Source organism: Haliotis asinina, chromosome 5, assembly GCF_037392515.1.
Source record: "Haliotis asinina isolate JCU_RB_2024 chromosome 5, JCU_Hal_asi_v2, whole genome shotgun sequence".
NCBI lineage: Eukaryota > Metazoa > Mollusca > Gastropoda > Lepetellida > Haliotidae > Haliotis > Haliotis asinina.
In genome coordinates this window covers 58,169,910-58,189,891 of record NC_090284.1, presented here as the reverse complement: position 1 = coordinate 58,189,891, position 19,982 = coordinate 58,169,910, and the positions used below count along the sequence as shown (strand labels likewise).

At 40.1% G+C, this 19,982-nt stretch overlaps 1 long non-coding RNA gene across 2 annotated transcripts; it reads right to left on the bottom strand.

Annotated features, from left to right (window-relative positions):
* Positions 1-3,287: 3,287 nt before the first annotated feature.
* On the bottom strand, positions 3,288-5,888 carry LOC137283705 (uncharacterized). 2 transcript variants are annotated; one of them, XR_010956872.1, is made up of 4 exons: positions 5,768-5,888; positions 5,258-5,357; positions 4,104-4,187; positions 3,288-3,843 (listed from the first exon to the last, which is right to left on the bottom strand). It is a non-coding gene; the product is annotated as an uncharacterized lncRNA (long non-coding RNA). The 2 variants fall into 2 exon arrangements; XR_010956871.1 differs by lacking the exon at positions 5,768-5,888 and having other exon boundaries at positions 5,258-5,702.
* Positions 5,889-19,982: the final 14,094 nt, after the last annotated feature.

Genomic DNA, 19,982 nt, shown 5'->3' with positions numbered 1-19,982 from the left:
AGTCGTTGCAAAATTGCTCATAATTCATCATTAAAACTTACTGATTGCAGACTAAAATTCACTTTGCAATGAGAACAATGCTTTGTAATCCCGAGGTAGCCGACAAAAATAAAAAGTCCACTGATTGAACATCTTCATTACTTCATTTGGGGTGTTGTCTACAATAATAATGCTTATCCAAAATAATATACGGTAACTCATAGTGGCAGTGTCTATGGTAATAGTAAAGGAAAAGAAGTTGCCTAATCTGGACTGCTTCACAATGTGGACAAATGAAGGGATCCTCTGCCAGGCCTAATAGATCGATTCCAGTCAGTTGGCGTCAGAGTGTCACTTTGTAGGTGGAGAAAAGTCAAGAATCAGTATGGTGCTTCCAAACCAGGAAATACGATCAGGCTGAACCAGAATTCAAATCCTCAACGATCAGGCACTATGTCAACCCCTGTGCCACCCACCAAACACCCCTGTATGTGTATGCATTTGCTTCTATTTCTACGATAGTACATTTGCTGAAAGCATGAGTGGAGATACAGATTTCAATAAGATTATTTTGAAGAACAGCATTTAGACTAATGCTCATTAGATAGTCAGAAGCAATAAGTTCTTGAAAATTTTGTAAAAAATGATCATGTGGCTTTTTCCTTATAGATGGCATAGCGGCAATAACGCCAAGAATGGATTTGATGAGTGACCGAGTTTAGTGTTGCAGCGTTTTTCCCCAAATTCCAGTGACATCACATTAATCGGGAATCGAACCCGAGTCTTGAGCGTGACGAGCGCACGCTTTAACTTTAATCACTAGACTACTAGTGGGAAAGCATGTGCATTGCGTTATACATTGTGTGTGTGTGTGTGTGTGTGTGTTGGGGGGGGGGGGGGGGGGGGGGGGGGAGGAGGAGGAGGTCTTCTCGTGCAGGCCTGACCTTGCAATCGGAGAAAGTAGTTTGGATGTTTCAGCTTTGAAGTACAACACCAGTCGCTGATGATCGATATAGGAGTGTGAAAACATGTCTGTATAGAACTATCCTAATCAAAATGAAACTGTGCTCCTGCTCTTTGAACCTGACTTTAAAATGGCAAATTGACACGACACACTAGTAATGCTTCATGGAAGGTAGTCCATCCCATAGAGTTCCTGTGCGGAGAGTTTTGTCATTCCCTGTGTTATATTTTCAAGGATCATTGTTACACTGAAGTTAAAAAACAATGGCGAATGACACCCATCTTGTGGAACAAGTTTCTAGACCATCGCTTTTGAAATCCAGATTTTTCTTATTTGAAATTCTTATTTTGAATATCATGACGGTTCCAAAAGAACAATCGCATGATAGGTATCCATGATCGCAAGGGAAAGCACGCATGAAGACCCGGATGAGAACTGATCTTCAGTAACCCATACTGACGAGGTAACTAACGGGATCGATTGGTCAGGCTCGCTGATACATTTCATCGTATCCTAAATGCGTAGAATGATGGTCATGTTGTTGATCACTTGATTGTCACGGGTGGACCAGACTCAACCTATTTACAGACCACCACAATGGAATACTGCTGAGAGTGGTGTAAAACGAAACTGACACACTCACTGTTTATATTGTAATTTTAACTTGAAGGTCACAAGATATACTGCTGAACTGGGGTTTTTTTTCGATATTCTTCCTCGAATGGTCAAGACCTTGCGTGTGTTTGTGTCATACGTTTTCTTGGAACTCAACCTTTGATCCTTCTCCCGAACGAATTCAAAACTGTTTAGTTTCGCAGGCTTCTAAATGTTTCGCTGGAAATTCATTCTTTGTCCATGATCAGATTTTTCAGCTTGTTTTATATCCCACTTTCAAGTCAAAACACTGTCCAGATTAGATCAGTCGCGTTTCCTGTTTACTGGGTTCCGTCTTGTTGCGCAACCTAGTGCGATAACCAGTCCAGACGTTTTAAAATAAATCAGTTAACTGGATACATAAACATCAATCGGTATGATTTGATACGTCTAAGCACTTGTATATTGCAACGTTACGCTCCTAATCCTTGCAAACACGTCGTACAGTGTGTTCTGTGGTACAGCGACGTCTGACAAATGGAAACCTGGAAATCGTGGATGTCTCAAAACGAGGTTCTGCCACTAGAGAACTTCGGCGGTTTGGTATTATATTATATCAGTCTCATTGTGCATTACAGAACGACGATGAATGAGCGCGAAAGAAACATAAACGGTGTAACCAGTGGGCCAAAAACATTCTGAATCCGTTTATGACCTCATCGAACAGGGACAATCTGTGATTTCTTAGGTAAGGTAAAACCTCGACATAAAAATATAGAAATTATTAAGGTCTAAAATTAAAATACATTGGTAAATACCATTTTCTTATGAACAAGGAATTAGAATTCAATGTAACCAGAGTTGTTTGTGGTGTCTATTTTCACTTTCACATGAGAAAATTCGGATCGGTTGAAAAGAGGTCATTGTCTGAACAGGTCAATGAGACTCATGTTTCTGTCTGTCAAAACCAAGATTATATTCATTTTCCGTGTTGTACTTAAGAATACTATTGTGTGTCATGCTTAACGCCACACTCGCCAAAACTGTGCAATGAACCAACCAACAAAGGAAAGCCGCCATGTACCGAGTATGTCTAATTTTGTTCACAAATATTCAGAAAAAATGTGAACATCATTATATCACGAACAAAAGAAAAAAACGAACGAACGAGCGGACGGGCGGACGAAAAAGTCCTGGATGCTGTTGTACAAAGCGATCTTAGCGCTAAGGTGACCCTAACACTAACATCTTAAAATAGATTTACAATTGTCTTAGCGCTAAGGTGACCCTAACTCAAATATCCTATCACAGATTTACAACTGCCTTAGCGCTAAGGTTGTTTACCACAATGGTCCCTGTTTGCAGTGAAAGCCAGCCTTGAAAGTCTATATAAAGTAGTAACGCGGTGTGTTGTTTATCAACAGAGGCGCCAAACAACATAGAACCAACAGACAGAGCTCATGGCTGAATGATTCATTGTCCTTTTTAGCTTTGACAATTGCAATATACAAAAAGACTAACGGAATAAGGTCACCGGCAAGCCCCGGATATTTGTTACCTTATCAACTCGTGTTGATATATCTGACATCAGTAGACTGGTGAGAATCAGGTGAGACTCTCTATACATCCGAAGTTAAGTCTAGATCCACATGGACTATAGGACGCCAGTGGAGATGATAGTGAAACTTGTATCGTTTAATAACGACAGTAGACTGTTTCTTACATCGTATCACACAACAGGTCAAGGTAGTCAAAGTGATGGGTTTATTAGAATATTTACATGATCAGATCGAGTATATACATGGAGGTACACACATGAATCTAAGCTGTACAATGGAGTCAATGCTGCATTCTGATTGGTTGAAAAATGTGGATAAATGGATCGTTCAGTCTTTTCACTGTCATTGGATTCTTTTCTTTATAAACAGACCAAAACGTTAAAAAAAAAATAGAACATTTGAAACATAACATCAATGGCTTAAAATGATTTTTCTGACATAGTCATTTCGAAAAGCACAAACCATTTACATCCTATTTGTAACTCGTGTGAGACTGGATCAGTCGTCATGCTCCCTTTAAAGGTAACGTCATTTCCAGCTTTGGCCATGGAATACGGTCCACTGCGCAATGTCAATTTCAGAACACGTTGTGTTCCAGCTGATCAGTTATTGGCTGCTAGGCAACAACACAGAACCGTCCAACAACAGGCCAGGAGACAACAGTCGGCAGCAACTTCCTCCTCGTGACGACGTTGATCGTAGTAGTCGTGATGATGGTGGTGGTGATGGTCGTCTCGCACAACGTACCTAAAATACAATCAATAAAAGTTGCTTTAAACGTAGTTTGATGCACATCTACGACTTTCGTAATATTTGCATGTGTATGCCACCATTTTATTGTTCTTGCAATGGCGAACTAGAATTAATGAGCCTGCAAGATTCAGTAATGGGCCGAACAACGCAGCTAACACGCAACTTTTTCGAAAGAGAGGCTGGCTCCAACAGTTATCAGAGGCCCATGTGTCACTGGACCGACGAGAGAGACTGGCTCCAACAAATGTACTTACACAGTGTTAGGTTGAGGCTGAGGTTGTTGGTAGTAGACACCGGCGGGGGGTGGCCCTCCGGAACCGTAGTTTTGGTAGCTCATGCTGAAACGGTTCCATACATCTAAACCCCCTGACGTATACTAGTATTTAAAAATGAATTAGTGAGTATGGATTTGCAGCGATTTAAACTTTAGACCAATAATCACTACAGGGGTGACCAGAAATGGGAAATTCTACCTATATTTTATGCGTATTCAAAGTGCGTGTGTGCGTGCGTGTGAGTGGTGGGGGGCCCAATCGGGGCCTTCGGTGTGGCGAGCAAACCACTAGGTTATCCCATCGTTCCATTTAGTGAGTGAGTTTGCTTTTACGCCGCTTTTGGCAGTAATTCAGCCTTATCACGACGGAATCACCACAAATTGGCGTGGCACACTGTACCCTTCTCTTCGCAGAGACGCACTCACTGAAAATGAACATCCTTGGGAACAGAATTTTCTGTGAATATATTTCTGTACCTGAAAGTATGGTATGGTATGCCTTTTTCATTATCTCAGTAAAATCAAGGCAAGTATCACGAGAGCACGTGTGCCACTTTCTACCCATGTGGGGATTCGAACCATGTCGTCGGCCAGACTAGCGAACGCGGTACTTGCTAGGCTATCCACACGCCCCTACGTATATTGTACTCAAGAGATGTGCCTTTTCCTTGTTTTATGTCGTGATGGTATACCACTTTGAAAATGTAATGTATGTGAATTCCTTTACATATGTCAGTGTCCCTAGCCCCATACTGACTGTGATTTGAAACGGCTGGCTACGTGCAACTTACGGTGTAAGGGGAGCAACTCTGTTTTGTATAGTGGCATTTAAACCGGTAAGAGTTATGTACCCAGGTAACGCCCCTTCAATCAAGGAAATAGATAGTGGGGTAAACCGTTAGAAAATGTAATAGTCATTCTATCAATAATATAATTTGTCAAGACAATGACACACATTATAACATAATGTTACCGGAAAAGATGTCAATTGTTAATCATGTGCACAACAGATTTACACGGATTAAAAATAATCCATGAACAATATTTTGTATTTCCTTTCAAAGTCAGAACACAACTGCACGTCGTGTGGTTAATAAAACAATAGTTATATAAATCCTTTGTTCTCGGCCTTACCTTGATCGGTGGTACAGTTACAAATTATCAATCACCGTGTTTCTTCCTTGCCGGCTTTTGTACCTCTCTCAGTTGTGACGGCGTCTCCTTGTCACGTGGTCTGTCATGAGACCAATGTATCAGTTATCATCATGTGATAATGAGGTCCCATCTACTTCCAGTTCATCAGATTAGATAGTATTGTGAAATACACAACTCCTTGTGGTGAAATTGTTATGGACCTTTCAAACGGCGTTGAAAACACACAGACACACACACTCACACACACACAAGCTCACAGCTGCACACACACGCACGGACACTTCTACACATACACGAAAACATACGCTCACAGGCAAACTCTGTGACGCACGCTCACTAATATACGTTTTTCATAAGCGCCCACCATCGATTTTCCGCCGTATGTTAGGTCACTTTTGTTATGATTGCAGACCAAAACACAAATGAATGTCATTGAAATAATTGTGTTGTGTGGCGTGTTTATCGCTGAGATAGCTCATGTATACTTACCGCCAAAAGAAACGCGAAATTCATCAATATCTACTATGACGTAAATCCACAATGTTCCGTTAATACTGTTTTTCACGATAAAAGAAACTTGTTTACCACAGACGCAGCATACATGACTTCACACATTACTAAAATGTGAACTCAATGGTTTTCATTTTGCCCGTGCAGAGACAGGTCATGAAGTCTACATTCATACAACTGTGAGCATGCCACGTTTAAGTGCTAACGAACGTCAGAGAGCAGTAGGAAATGTTTAGCAGGTTGGAGCATCCAGCACGATCGCCAGGCATTGTGGAACAGACCAGTTCACGATCTACACACTGCGTGACAGCTATCAGCACACAAACACTGTCGCTGACCACCCTCGTAGCGGACGTCCACGTGTAACGTCATACCGGCAATTTAAGACCGATACATTGTGACCTCTCAATTGCGAAATCGCTTCATACCAGCAGTCCGTATAACACCATAGGAAGACACAACAGGCCCATCAGCTACTCTTCTGTACGTTGCCGTCTCCCTCGGGACTACGTTGCCGTCGACCAAATGTTGGTTCATGTTTGAGGCAGTGGCAGAATACCGTCTTTTTCAGATGAAAGTCGTTTTTGTATCGATACTACAGACGGCAGTGTGAGAGCATGGAGTCGTCATGCTGAAAGATTCTCAGAACCGATTTTGGGAGAGAGATCGTAGGGGAGGGTCTATGTTTTGGGGTGTCATAAGATGGGGAAGTCATGTTCAACATGTTATCTTTCAGTACAATGGGCTAGATCGTGGGTGGGGAGTTACTGCGCAGCGCTACGTCGACGAAATGTGTTGAGACCAGTAATTCGTCCATTTTTCGCTCAAAGACGTCATCTTGTTTTTCAGCAAGATAACGCGAGAGCACACTCAGCAAGATAACGCGAGAGCACACTCAGCAAGATAACGCGAGAGCACACTCAGCAAGATAACCCGAGAGCACACTCAGCAAGATAACGCGAGAGCACACTCAGCAAGATAACGCGAGAGCACACTCAGCGAGATAACGCGAGAGCACACTCAGCAAGATAACGCGAGAGCACACTCAGCAAGATAACGCGAGAGCACACTCAGCGAGATAACGCGAGAGCACACTCAGCAAGATAACGCGAGAGCACACTCAGCAAGATAACCCGAGAGCACACTCAGCAAGATAACGCGAGAGCACACTCAGCAAGATAACGCGAGAGCACACTCAGCAAGATAACGCGAGAGCACACTCAGCAAGATAACGCGAGAGCACACTCAGCAAGATAACCCGAGAGCACACTCAGCAAGATAACGCGAGAGCACACTCAGCAAGATAACGCGAGAGCACACACTCAGCGAGATAACGCGAGAGCACACTCAGCAAGACTGACACAGGTATGTCCCATAACAACCACGCCCAGACGATGGATTGACCAGCTTTGGAATCCCATCGAACACCTCTGGGATAGATGGAAAGACAAATCCACCAACAGCAAGTACGTCCAGCCAAATTGCAACAACTGCAACTTGGTGTTGCTGATGTTTGAAACAACATTCCCAGGAGGTTCGCAGTCTCATCAACGGTATGGGGAGGAGATATGCAGGTGTTGCCGATTCTATTGGAGGCCATACCCATCACTGATGCTAAAGTCTGGCTTAAGGACAATGCCTAAAGTCATGCAGTATGTGGTTTCCATTATTTATTTACTGGATTTTCATGTCACGTGGAGAATAAACACACTAACTGCTTTTTTTCGAGTTATCGTTGTCTCTTCTGAACGTTAAACAATGCCACGTTTTCACTCACTGTCAAGATCGTTATTGCAGACTATTCGCGTTTCCTTTGGTCGTGAGTATAAACGTACTGCTGCGTCAAGACCTTCAGGGTCAGGACGGTCTTGTTTATTTCGGTGTCATTTTCACTTTTCATTTCCTACACGGATGCTCTCACTCTATCTGTTCGCACCATAGTGCCGCTCCAAACTAACCTAGATATTATTTCCGACCTACTCGACGTTTACAGCCAGCGGGATCAAATTTCATTGTATATATATGATTCACTGTGTCATAAGGACACATACATTAGTCACCAGAAATTCAATATTTTTATTATAAATATAACAAACTTGTCATGGTAGGCGCATATAGCTTTCCAGCTTTCCCATTGCGGATGTTCTTAAATGAAGTTTTAGTAATTTAATTAAACCTGCAGCATTTAATCACAATTCCTTCTTTGTTTGTGTGTATTCCGAACTTTAATAAACACGACAACGTTTTTTTAAATACCAGACACACCGCCAGTAGCCTAGCAGGTGAAAACTGGACATGGGAGCTGTTAGGTCGGAATATTGACCAGTGATGTCACAACGAGGTCTTGAGTCGATGTTTGTTATTTGGGTATGTTCAGACACAAGTGTTCCTGCTTGTTGGGTATATATCACCCGTGAAGATCCGGGGTGGAAATGGTCATGCTTGTCGTAGGAGAAGACTAACAGGATCGGGTGGTCAGGCTCGCTGACTTGGTTGACAAATGTCATCGTATCCTAACAGCGTAGATCGATGCTCATGCTGTAAATCACTGGATTGTCTGGTCCATTCTCGATTATTTACAGACCTCCGCTATATACATGTAGCTGGAAAATTGTTGAGTGAGCCGTTAAACACCAAACAATATCATAATGCCACTTTGAACAATTCTCCAGTCATCTTATTGCGCTATTCCATTACCATTCTTTCAAATTATAGGTAATTTTATATGTCACATGTAAGACAAACAGTGCGAACTATCAAGGTCTTACAACTGAAACTGATACACATCTCTCCATTCATGAAAAATAATGGAGCGAGCAGACAATGGAATGACGTCACAAACTACACTGACCCAAAAAAGAAACGCATAGCTGAAATCTCATTTTAAAGTAGATTTTTTCGGAAAATATGGAATGGAATGACAATTAAAGTAAATATTAAGTGTTTTTATAGTCAATACAACCAAAACAGAGAAACAAACACAACCTCTGGTGATTATTCGCCACACCACAGCACCTTGAAAACGCTTTGTATAATCTGCACGTGGGAAAATCTGAAAGCATTATGAACGTGCAAATGCAGGATCTCAATCTTGATTATGATGGCTATAAAAGGGGACAGGTCCTGTTGAGATTCATTCTTCGAATTTCTTTCTATGCAACGCGAAAAATACCAAGGTTAAATGAAGAAAACAGAAATAGAGCCATTGGACGTCTGGAAGCTGGGGAAAGTCAGTCATCAGTTGCCAGACGTCTGAATGTGAGGCAGAGCACGATTTCCCGTCTCTGGCAACGATACACGCAACACAACTCGACCAGAGACCGTCCAAGGAGTGGGAGACCAAGGGTGACAACTCCAGCACAAGACCGCTACATCCGGGTGCTTCATCTGCGTAATCGGGCCGTCACTGCTACGTATACCGCTGATCACGTCCCTGGGCTGCGTAGAGTCTCTCCACAAACCATCAGGAATCGCCTAAGAGAGCATGGAATTCGACCTATGCGACCTCATGCAGGACCTGTTCTGCATCCCCATCACCGTCGTGCACGTCTTCAGTGGTGCAGGAACGTTCGGGCATGGAACCTCTTGAATTGGAGGAGGATCTGGTTCAGCGATGAGTCACGTTTTCTGCTGTACAGACATGATGGAAGGATGCGTGTTTACAGACGTCGAAATGAGAGATATGCTCGACAGTGCGTTCGTGAGGTCAACAGACACGGTGGTGAAGGTGTAATGATGTGGGGGGGCATATCTATGAACGGCAGGACACAGTTGGTGCATGTGCAAGGGAATCTCAATGCTGTACGCTACCGGGATGAAATTCTGAACCGTCATGTTGTTCCTACAATTGACGCTAGAAGGGAAATTTTCCAGCACGACAATGCAAGACCGCACACAGCACGCATTACCACGGATTTCCTTGCCAACAACAACATTACAGTTCTTCCATGGCCCTCAAAATCGCCGGATTTGAACCCAATTGAACATTTATGGGACCAATTGGGTAAACGGTTACGACGTCGACAGCCGCAGCCACAGACACGTCTACAGTTGGCGAATGCGTTGCGAGATGAGTGGAGAAGAATCCCACAAAGGCGGATACGACGTCTTATATAGTCAATGCCCAGGCGATGCAGAGCAGTGATTGATGCCCTTGGTGGTCACACCAGATACTGACTTTCTCACTATGCCATGGAAAATAGAGACGCTTAATACCACTGTGAATGATTGTATATGTCTTGACACACATTTGTTAATACCCGTGTGAATTATCATTGCTCAAGTTCCATTACTTTTTGTGCAATTTAAGTTAATAAATCATCTCTCATAACATTGGATTTTCACCTATGCGTTTCTTTTTTGGGCCAGTGTAATTTAATCTGTATTAAGAACATCTTGCCTAATCAAATTCGGCGTATAGTCTGATGGGAGCTTCAGTAAGTGACTGTTTTAATCTTGAAAAGAGTTCTCCCACCCTGCAGTCCATACAAAGTTTATATAGGGGTGCCACATTGCAAGCGAAATCCTTCACCTATCAAGAAGGAACACATGCCCCAAAATAATCTCAGCTCAACGATATTTGCAGCTTGCCCTCCAGTCACCTTTATCCGTTGCAGGATCAGTTAAAACACCTTTAGTAGAAATCCAATGTGTGTCTCGATTTACTTCCACTGATATGTCTTTGATTTTAACTACGGCTTTGCCTTTGTAAAGGATTAGGTGATTGTGAGAGAGTATCAAGGTGATTACTGCAATCTTTCTTGTGAACACGCAGATCACCAACAGAATCCAAACAAAAGTCCAAGTCCAATACAAATTTATAGGGACAATTCGTGACAAGTCTGTTTTTCCTTATCTTCAAATTTGATCTTTAATCTGCACAATCTAGGCAACTGAATAGGCTTTGTACAATTAATCGCAATACCAATCCGAGGTCTCGACATGGTGTCAAGTGAAATCTTCTATCACCGACTGGGCGGTAGGATAGTCTCGTGGCTAAACCATTCGCACGGCACGCAGAAGACCCGGGTTTGATTCCCTACATGGGTACCATGTAATGTACAAATCCCATTTCCGGTGTCCTCCGCCGTGATATTGCTAGAATATAGCTAAAAGCTGTGTAACCACTCACTCACTCTTTCACTCACTCACTCCTACAGCGAAAGCATATTCAACAAAAATCTACTAGTTTTTCTGTTTTTCTTTGGTACCGACGTGATTGGCGGTAACTAGAGACTGGTGCATTTTCCAATAATCTGGATATCTATTCTCGAAAACGTTCGTGGCTCTGTGAACTTCTTAAGCCCATTCTTAACACATTGACTACGTTTAAAGTTGAGAATTCTTAGGGCTGCGGACGTTTCGAGAATAAGGGCCCAGGGCCAAGCCTTCATTTGTTTCTGATGGAGGCTGCTGAAAAGACTTGCCAGAATCGATCAGCACAGCACATATTTCAGCAGACACCCTCCACATGACTGCAACTTTAATCAATAATGATTGCTACCGCTTGCGGTTTCCTTATTTCAAGTTACTTAAATAAAGGCAAACATTTCGCCAGGAAATAAATAAGATATAACAATTTTGAATGGCACAATAGTGCATGGAAATAAGTAGTCATGATGTGTTAAAAATAGTTTGATGGGCTAGAAGTTGGTGATTCAAAAATGAAACACGTTGAGGGAGTTGGGGTTTTGAGTTCAGTCTCATTTGATACTCCTGGTCTCCTATTGGTATCTCCCCGTGTTGTACCGGTTGTTATTCAAATATCTTGTTGTTAATGTTAACCCGCTCTCTGTAAAAACATACTGTGCATATATACTTCTCATCATCTGGTTGTATTCACTCTTAGCTTGATAACGATGTAAGAACCTACATCGAAGCGTCGCTCTATCCAATAAATAAGAAGTTGTCATCCATAAAGTTGCATGCTCCACTTACCATGTGTTTTGCTTGCTCCACTTACGATGTGTTTTGCATGCTCCACTTACCATGTGTTTTGCTTGCTCCACTTACCATGTGTTTTGCTTGCTCCACTTACGATGTGTTTTGCATGCTCCACTTACCATGTGTTTTGCTTGCTCCACTTACGATGTGTTTTGCTTGCTCCACTTACGATGTGTTTTGCTTGCTTCACTTACCATGTGTTTTGCTTGCTTCACTTACGATGTGTTTTGCTTGCTCCACTTACGATGTGTTTTGCATGCTCCACTTACGATGTGTTTTGCTTGCTTCACTTACGATGTGTTTTGCATGCTCCACTTACCATGTGTTTTGCATGCTCCACTTACGATGTGTTTTGCTTGCTCCACTTACGATGTGTTTTGCATGCTCCACTTACGATGTGTTTTGCTTGCTTCACTTACGATGTGTTTTGCATGCTCCACTTACCATGTGTTTTGCTTGCTTCACTTACGATGTATTTTGCTTGCTCCACTTACGATGTATTTTGCATGCTCCACTTACCATGTGTTTTGCTTGCTTCACTTACGATGTGTTTTGCATGCTCCACTTACGATGTGTTTTGCATGCTCCACTTATGATGTGTTTTGCATGCTCCACTTACCATGTGTTTTGCATGCTCCACTTACGATGTGTTTTGCATGCTCCACTTACGATGTGTTTTGCATGCTCCACTTACGATGTGTTTTGCTTGCTTCACTTACGATGTGTTTTCTATGCTCCACTTACGATGTGTTTTGCTTGCTTCACTTACGATGTATTTTGCTTGCTCCACTTACGATGTATTTTGCATGCTCCACTTACCATGTGTTTTGCTTGCTTCACTTACGATGTGTTTTGCATGCTCCACTTACGATGTGTTTTGCATGCTCCACTTACGATGTGTTTTGCATGCTCCACTTACCATGTGTTTTGCATGCTCCACTTACGATGTGTTTTGCATGCTCCACTTACGATGTGTTTTGCATGCTCCACTTACGATGTGTTTTGCTTGCTTCACTTACGATGTATTTTGCTTGCTCCACTTACGATGTATTTTGCATGCTCCACTTACCATGTGTTTTGCTTGCTTCACTTACGATGTGTTTTGCATGCTCCACTTACGATGTATTTTGCATGCTCCACTTACGATGTGTTTTGCTTGCTTCACTTACCATGTGTTTTGCTTGCTTCACTTACGATGTGTTTTGCATGCTCCACTTACGATGTGTTTTGCTTGCTTCACTTACGATGTGTTTTGCATGCTCCACTTACGATGTGTTTTGCATGCTCCACTTACGATGTGTTTTGCTTGCTTCACTTACGATGTGTTTTGCATGCTCCACTTACGATGTGTTTTGCTTGCTTCACTTACGATGTGTTTTGCATGCTCCACTTACGATGTGTTTTGCTTGCTTCACTTACGATGTGTTTTGCATGCTCCACTTACGATGTGTTTTGCATGCTCCACTTACGATGTGTTTTGCTTGCTTCACTTACGATGTGTTTTGCATGCTCCACTTACGATGTGTTTTGCTTGCTTCACTTACGATGTGTTTTGCATGCTTCACTTACGATGTGTTTTGCATGCTCCACTTACGATGTGTTTTGCTTGCTTCACTTACGATGTGTTTTGCATGCTCCACTTACGATGTGTTTTGCATGCTCCACTTACGATGTGTTTTGCTTGCTTCACTTACGATGTGTTTTGCATGTTCCACTTACGATGTGTTTTGCATGCTCCACTTACGATGTGTTTTGCTTGCTCCACTTACGATGTGTTTTGCATGCTCCACTTACGATGTTTTCTATGCTCCACTTACGGTGTATTTTGCTTGCTTCACTTACGATGTATTTTGCTTGCTTCACTTACGATGTGTTTTGTATGCTTCGCTTACCATGTGTTTTGCTTGCTTCACTTACGATGTGTTTTGCTTGCTTCACTTACGATGTGTTTTGTATGCTTCGCTTACCATGTGTTTTGCTTGCTTCACTTACGATGTGTTTTGCTTGCTTCACTTACGATGTATTTTGCTTGCTTCACTTACGATGTGTTTTGCATGCTCAACTTACGATGTGTTTTGCTTGCTTCACTTACGATGTGTTTTGTATGCTTCGCTTACGATGTGTTTTGTATGCTTCGCTTACTATGTGTTTTGCTTGCTTCGCTTACGATGTGTTTTCTATGCTTCACTTACGATGTGTTTTGCTTGCTTCATTTACGATGTGTTTAGTTCTTTTCCATGTGTATTATGGGAAGAAGGGTAGTTTCATATATAGGTTACGATTTTTCATAAGGGGTGTATTGACGTATTCATTTGTTCTAACGAGTATTATGATTAATGACTGATTTACATCAAGAGATAAATGTTAACGTTCATGCTCAATAAATAAATTTATCTACCCCATACAGCCACTACGAAGACGTGTATCTCGACATTATGACTTTTGGGGAACATTTTGAAACAAATGTTGTATATTATGTGTAAAATATAGGGGAAATGATTTTGAAACAGCCTTCGTAACAGTTAATTTGACGATTAAACGTAACGTGTGCTTTCAGGTTCTCATAGTCAAAAGAAACACATTACGTATTATCTAAAGACAAAACGATTGTGATAACTCGAACTGGTGTGTTGGTTGACAATAATAATTATTGTAAACATAAATAATAATAATAAGGCCCTTTCCCTTTTAAGGTTCATTCCAAATCATCAGACAGGTGTGTATTTCCGAGGTTTATGGGAACACTGACTACTGCCTAGATTGTACGTCATCGTGTTACTGAGAGTATCTAAGCAATTTACAGTTATGAATAGACATAGCAAGACTGTGTTGATCTCTCTGAAATTGAGGCCATTTTGTGAAATGTCCGGCTGCCGACTTTCCAGAATAATTAATTGTGCTGGTGCCCCCCCACCAAAATGGAGAAACCAGACTTTGGTTGAAGAGTTTTCGCCGTGTGAGTGAGTGAATTTGATTATACTCCACTTTCAGCAATACATCAGCTGCTTGTATCGTTGTCAAGCAAGGATGACAACGATTCAAAAAGCTGTATCGAAACGTCGCTTCAAGTGATTAAAGAAGTTGCTCATCCATAAAGTTTGTCCCTATCTGATAAGATGGTTTGCTGAAGACCAATTCTAACCTAGGCATTCAAACGTACTCTACAGCACAAGTATAGGTTGGGTTAAAGGTACAATGGAAGGGCCTGGCAATCAACGTCTTACATTCTGTTGAGTTATACCTTCATCAGGATGACGGGGCGGTGGGGTAGCCTAGTGGTAAAAGCATTGGCTCGTCACACCTAAGGCTTCGGTTCGATTGCACACATGGTTACAGTGGGTAAAGCTCATCTCTGGTGTTCCTCGGCTATGATACTGCCGGAGCATTGCTAAAAGCGTAAAGCTAAATCCTGTCAAGTAGTCGTGTGTGTCACGTAATGTCGGCCATTACATTACAGATGAAAAACATGTCCACGGTGCCGTTGTACTAAACAACCTTAGTGCTAAGGCTGTCTCAAGTCTATGGATGGAGTGGGAGTTACCATCGCCTTAGTGCTAAGATCTATTTCTAAACCAGCATCCAGGTAATTAAAATAACAAGTGAACACAGAGAGTATTTTCCTTTTTCCTTTATCCTAAATATTCTACACGTTTGAGTCATGAACATGTTGGTTTGTATATCCTGAATGAAAGCAGTGCATGCGTACCCATGGCGACCTTTATCGTTCACTGTTAACTATCACGTATCTTTGTGACCCTAGACATGGATAAAAGCGTCATTTAAATGTGACTCAGCTACAACACATCAGCTGTATATTTACACCTTAGTAATGTATGGCGCGGGACTTGTTTACACACGTCACCTATGTGGAAGCGGTCTATCATATCCTATCATACTGGAATACATGTATTAACCAGGACCGTTGTTCTCGACACGTTCGTAGCCCTAAGAATTCTTAACTTTGATCGTAGCCAATGTGTTAAGAATGGGCTTAAGAAGTTCGTAGGGCTACGAATGTTTCGAAAATAGCTAGCCAGGAACACCATACTTTTGTAGAAAGATATACAGCGCACTCTGTCCAACTCGGATTCTGTCTTTCTCGGATTGCTGTATAAACTGGACTGAACTTATGGTCGGAGCCTTCAGGCATCCATATAAGAAATTTCTGTGTAACTCGGACTGCTGTCTAATACACCAACAATTATTTTATACTTGTATATATATTCTCAACCCTGATACCGGCTAATATTCCATTATAACTTTGTTCCATGTCAATAAAACAAATCCAGTGATCGACCCCCTGTGGAGGATCATGTGAACTATATCCGTGTTTGGCCCAGGTAATGGATTTAACAAACAATATGAATTATTTAAAAAATTAAACCGGTTAATAAACAGTAGTTATAGCACAGCCTAGTGATACCAAACTAATAATCATTCCTGGTTTGTATGTTAGCTTAATCCACACATTTCATAATAATATGTATTGCTGTACCGGTTCATGTATTGATACTTTGTGTTGGTCTTGAGTTGAGATTATGGCTGGAAACATTGTATTCGTATTGGTTTCAAATTTCATAAAAATTTTCAACTTGAGCATCACTGTCTGTGCTTTATAAAATAGGTTTTACAACCTTTACTCCATTATTTTTACTTAAATATTATTGTAAAAGTATTTATGACATCAAACACAACTAACCCATTTTTTCAATGAAGGATCAAGGAATCAATGCACAAAGTATCCATTAATGATAGACTGACACTTCATGAATTTGAAATAAACACACAACAGCAACAGCAAAATGCTTAATAATGTGTTTATTCAATCAGTGACATAGTTGTACATTGACCACCAGTCTATGTGAGTCAGTGACTACATGAAAGATAAAACACAAGGTCCTAGCACTCTGTACACTTGAAAGATGCAACATCAGACCACCATTTTGTTGTACCTCAACACAATAGTGACAGCAAATGACAAAATATAGTCAAGTCTTTTCCAAAACCTAGATATCCATCTTTTAGGGAACCTCTTAACATGGTTGTCAGATAAAAATAGCTTCATCAGAAAAAAAGCAAAGAAAAATATATTTACATGTACCACTGGTGCTAATAATCATGGGGTCATGATTGGTGATGCACCTCGGTGAACGTTGGTGTTTATTGCTAAATAAAACATACTTTTGTAATGTTCATACAAAACATTCCATTCAACCATTCAAAGTTCACAAAGGACTGGCACAAAATGCAAATATGATGTTGTACCTTTAACCTCTTGTACACACACAAAGCATCCTGACACCAGATTACATAATCAGCCTCCACAATCTTCAAATATGTGAGTCACATGTCTATACCCTGAAACACCCCGAGCTGAGGAGGGCACTAGCTGTACTCACAATATACTCATGGCAAAAAATATGGGAACAGTACAAACAGGAAGCAGAGTCTGAAATGAGTTTCTGTGGTTGGTAAGTGTTCCCATATTATTGATCATCAATATGTATGCTGTACAATAATCACCACAAGACCTTTGTCATAATTTCCATAATCTTACGAACTTTCTGCAAAAGCAGAGTCAATTGCCTGGTTTTAACTTTATCCTAAGCATGATTGTATGGATCACTATGAAAGTCTAATGATACCAGACGTTTGCACATAGGTGAGCAGATCCCAGCCCACTACTCATATCTGTCACAAACGCAGGCACAGACAGGTAATTTACCTTTGAAAACAGGAAACATGTGGCTGAGTTTAAAACAGAGATTTCCACTGTATCAATTATGGTAACTGGTGTGTCAAATTTGGAAATGTTGTACACCATAAAAACCGTCTGACAAAAATCATTGAGTACGGCTTCATATGAATGAGAATCTCTGTATATCTCAAACCAAGATGGTCTTTTATTCATAATCGTAGCATGAGCCGATTTGTCACTTGAAAGGCTCCAATGACATGAAAGAAAAGACTGATGGATAAATAATATCCTGATAGTTTCAAATCGTTTTGTTCTGATTATTCTGTAAGCAATTCTTTTTGTTCTGATTATTCTGTAATTAATTTCAAGGAACACTTTAGAAATATCTGTTATTGCCCCTTTATGTCACAATGTTAGAAGGACCAGAATCAACTTTTTACCTTCTTCTTGATACAGCAGTTTAAACACAGGAAGCTTGTTTCTGGATATGTGTCCATACATATATGGTTGGTAACTCTGGAAATATCAGAAAACCAAACTGGTTTCTGCTTTCCTCATCAGTTGTCAATGTAATGCTGATAACGATAGCATGGTGGAAATGGTGTTTATGTCCTGTTTCTGGAAACGAACATTCCCTCTGCTCTTCAAACTTCATTCATTGTACATACACCCTACATGAGACCCAAATACTCATTATCATGGAATATTCTGACTAAGTGTATATTCTGGAACATAACAATTTCTTACCATCAAATTATACTAAAAGGTTGATCATCGCCTGTAAATTAAACATTACAGTGTACATGGATGACGAAGGAAACAATTTACTATTCCTAAGATATTAAGCATTATACATATATTACTCAAAATTAAGTAAGGAATAACTGATAATTTCACATGACTAGGATTTTGGAGTAGTATACATATTGTAAAATAACCAGTTCATTAATTAGTACTTAACACTCAATGAGTACTTTTATTTTACTGTCAGTACTAGTACTTGAGTGCATATCCATTTAAAAGCATTTCAGGAGATACTGGTATAGAGGATGTGACATTTGTTATATGAAAATAGTCATATAAACATGATGCTATTAATTAAAATATTCAATTTTAAACATAGTTAAATAACTTTTAACCTTAACTTCTTTTGAGTAGTATATGACCTCCGAATTTATAGAACCACAGAGATCCAAAAGCTATATTTGCAAATCACTGTGCTATATTCTATTCATTAAATGTTTTGAACAGTTCATTAAATTTGGTGAAAGCAAACATGTGGTTGCTTAATAAAGCATCAATAACTGATATAACATATTTACATGTAAAAGTGCGGCATCTACAACATTCAACAGATGTTTAAAACACCTGTTTCTTAATCTGAAATCCACAGAAGACGTGATTTTTGTTTCACATAGGCAAGCCAATCTTATTTCTTGTTTTACAGATTTTAGTCCTCAGAAAACCTAAAGCAGGAAAGAGAGAAAAAATAATAATAAAATAAAATCACTGTCAAAGTAATATTCCTTCTAACTATTAAAAGTACTTTATTCTGGCAATTTACTAAGTGTACATGGGATAAAATACAATCAAAAATACCTGTTCTTGTAAGTTCACATTTTGGGCCAATGAACGCATAGGGAATTTTTTTATTTTTTGGGCAGGGGAAAATTTATTTTTATTTTATTTTATTTTTTCTTATCCTTGAAAAAATATGATCAGCAGATCCGTGAAACAAGAAATATAACTGGTCTGACCTTATCATAGTTCAGTGAGTCCTGGCATTATGGATGAACTGGAATAATATGAAAAAAGTAGGTGTTCTTTAACTCTGTTTAATTCGTACATATTTCAGTTCTGTACTGGCGTAGTCTTGAAACAAAATTGCATAACAAGCAAAACTCAGTATTGCACAATCATTCATATCATCAACTCCGTAACATTTCACATCTCCAAAAATAAAGTGTTTACATGATAACAATGCCACGGCTTATAATATAATGTCAACATTATTCCACTGATGACTCCAAGAGACAACGACAAAGACCGACCATTGCTTTATCTGAATTCTAAAATCTTTAAGGGCTCTGGGATAACTGATTCAGACCAATTATTCTTGTAACATTCGTTTCAAAAAACAATTTGAGAATGACAAAAGGGACAAAAGTTTATATTCGTGTTTATGGCAAAAAATGGGATATAATTACCCATGGACATAATCAGTATCTCAATTTACCCTTAAAGGTAGAATGGTCGGTCACATGACAAAACACTAAGACTACGGTGGTAAATATTCTCATCATGACTAAGAATGTCAGGTCAATAAGTAAAAATATTTTAGTAGGGTATTATGAGAATCATAGATAAAACAGTTTGTAGCTATATACTGAATATCAAGTGAAAGAAATGTCAAAATACTTTTTACCATACTTGGGCAAGTTTCATGCAAACTTTGATTGAAAACAGAAATATGGCCAAAAACCTGAAGTCTGAATATAATATGCTACATTTTGTTTTGCCCATAAAAAATTGCATTAAATCTTCAAAATTTAT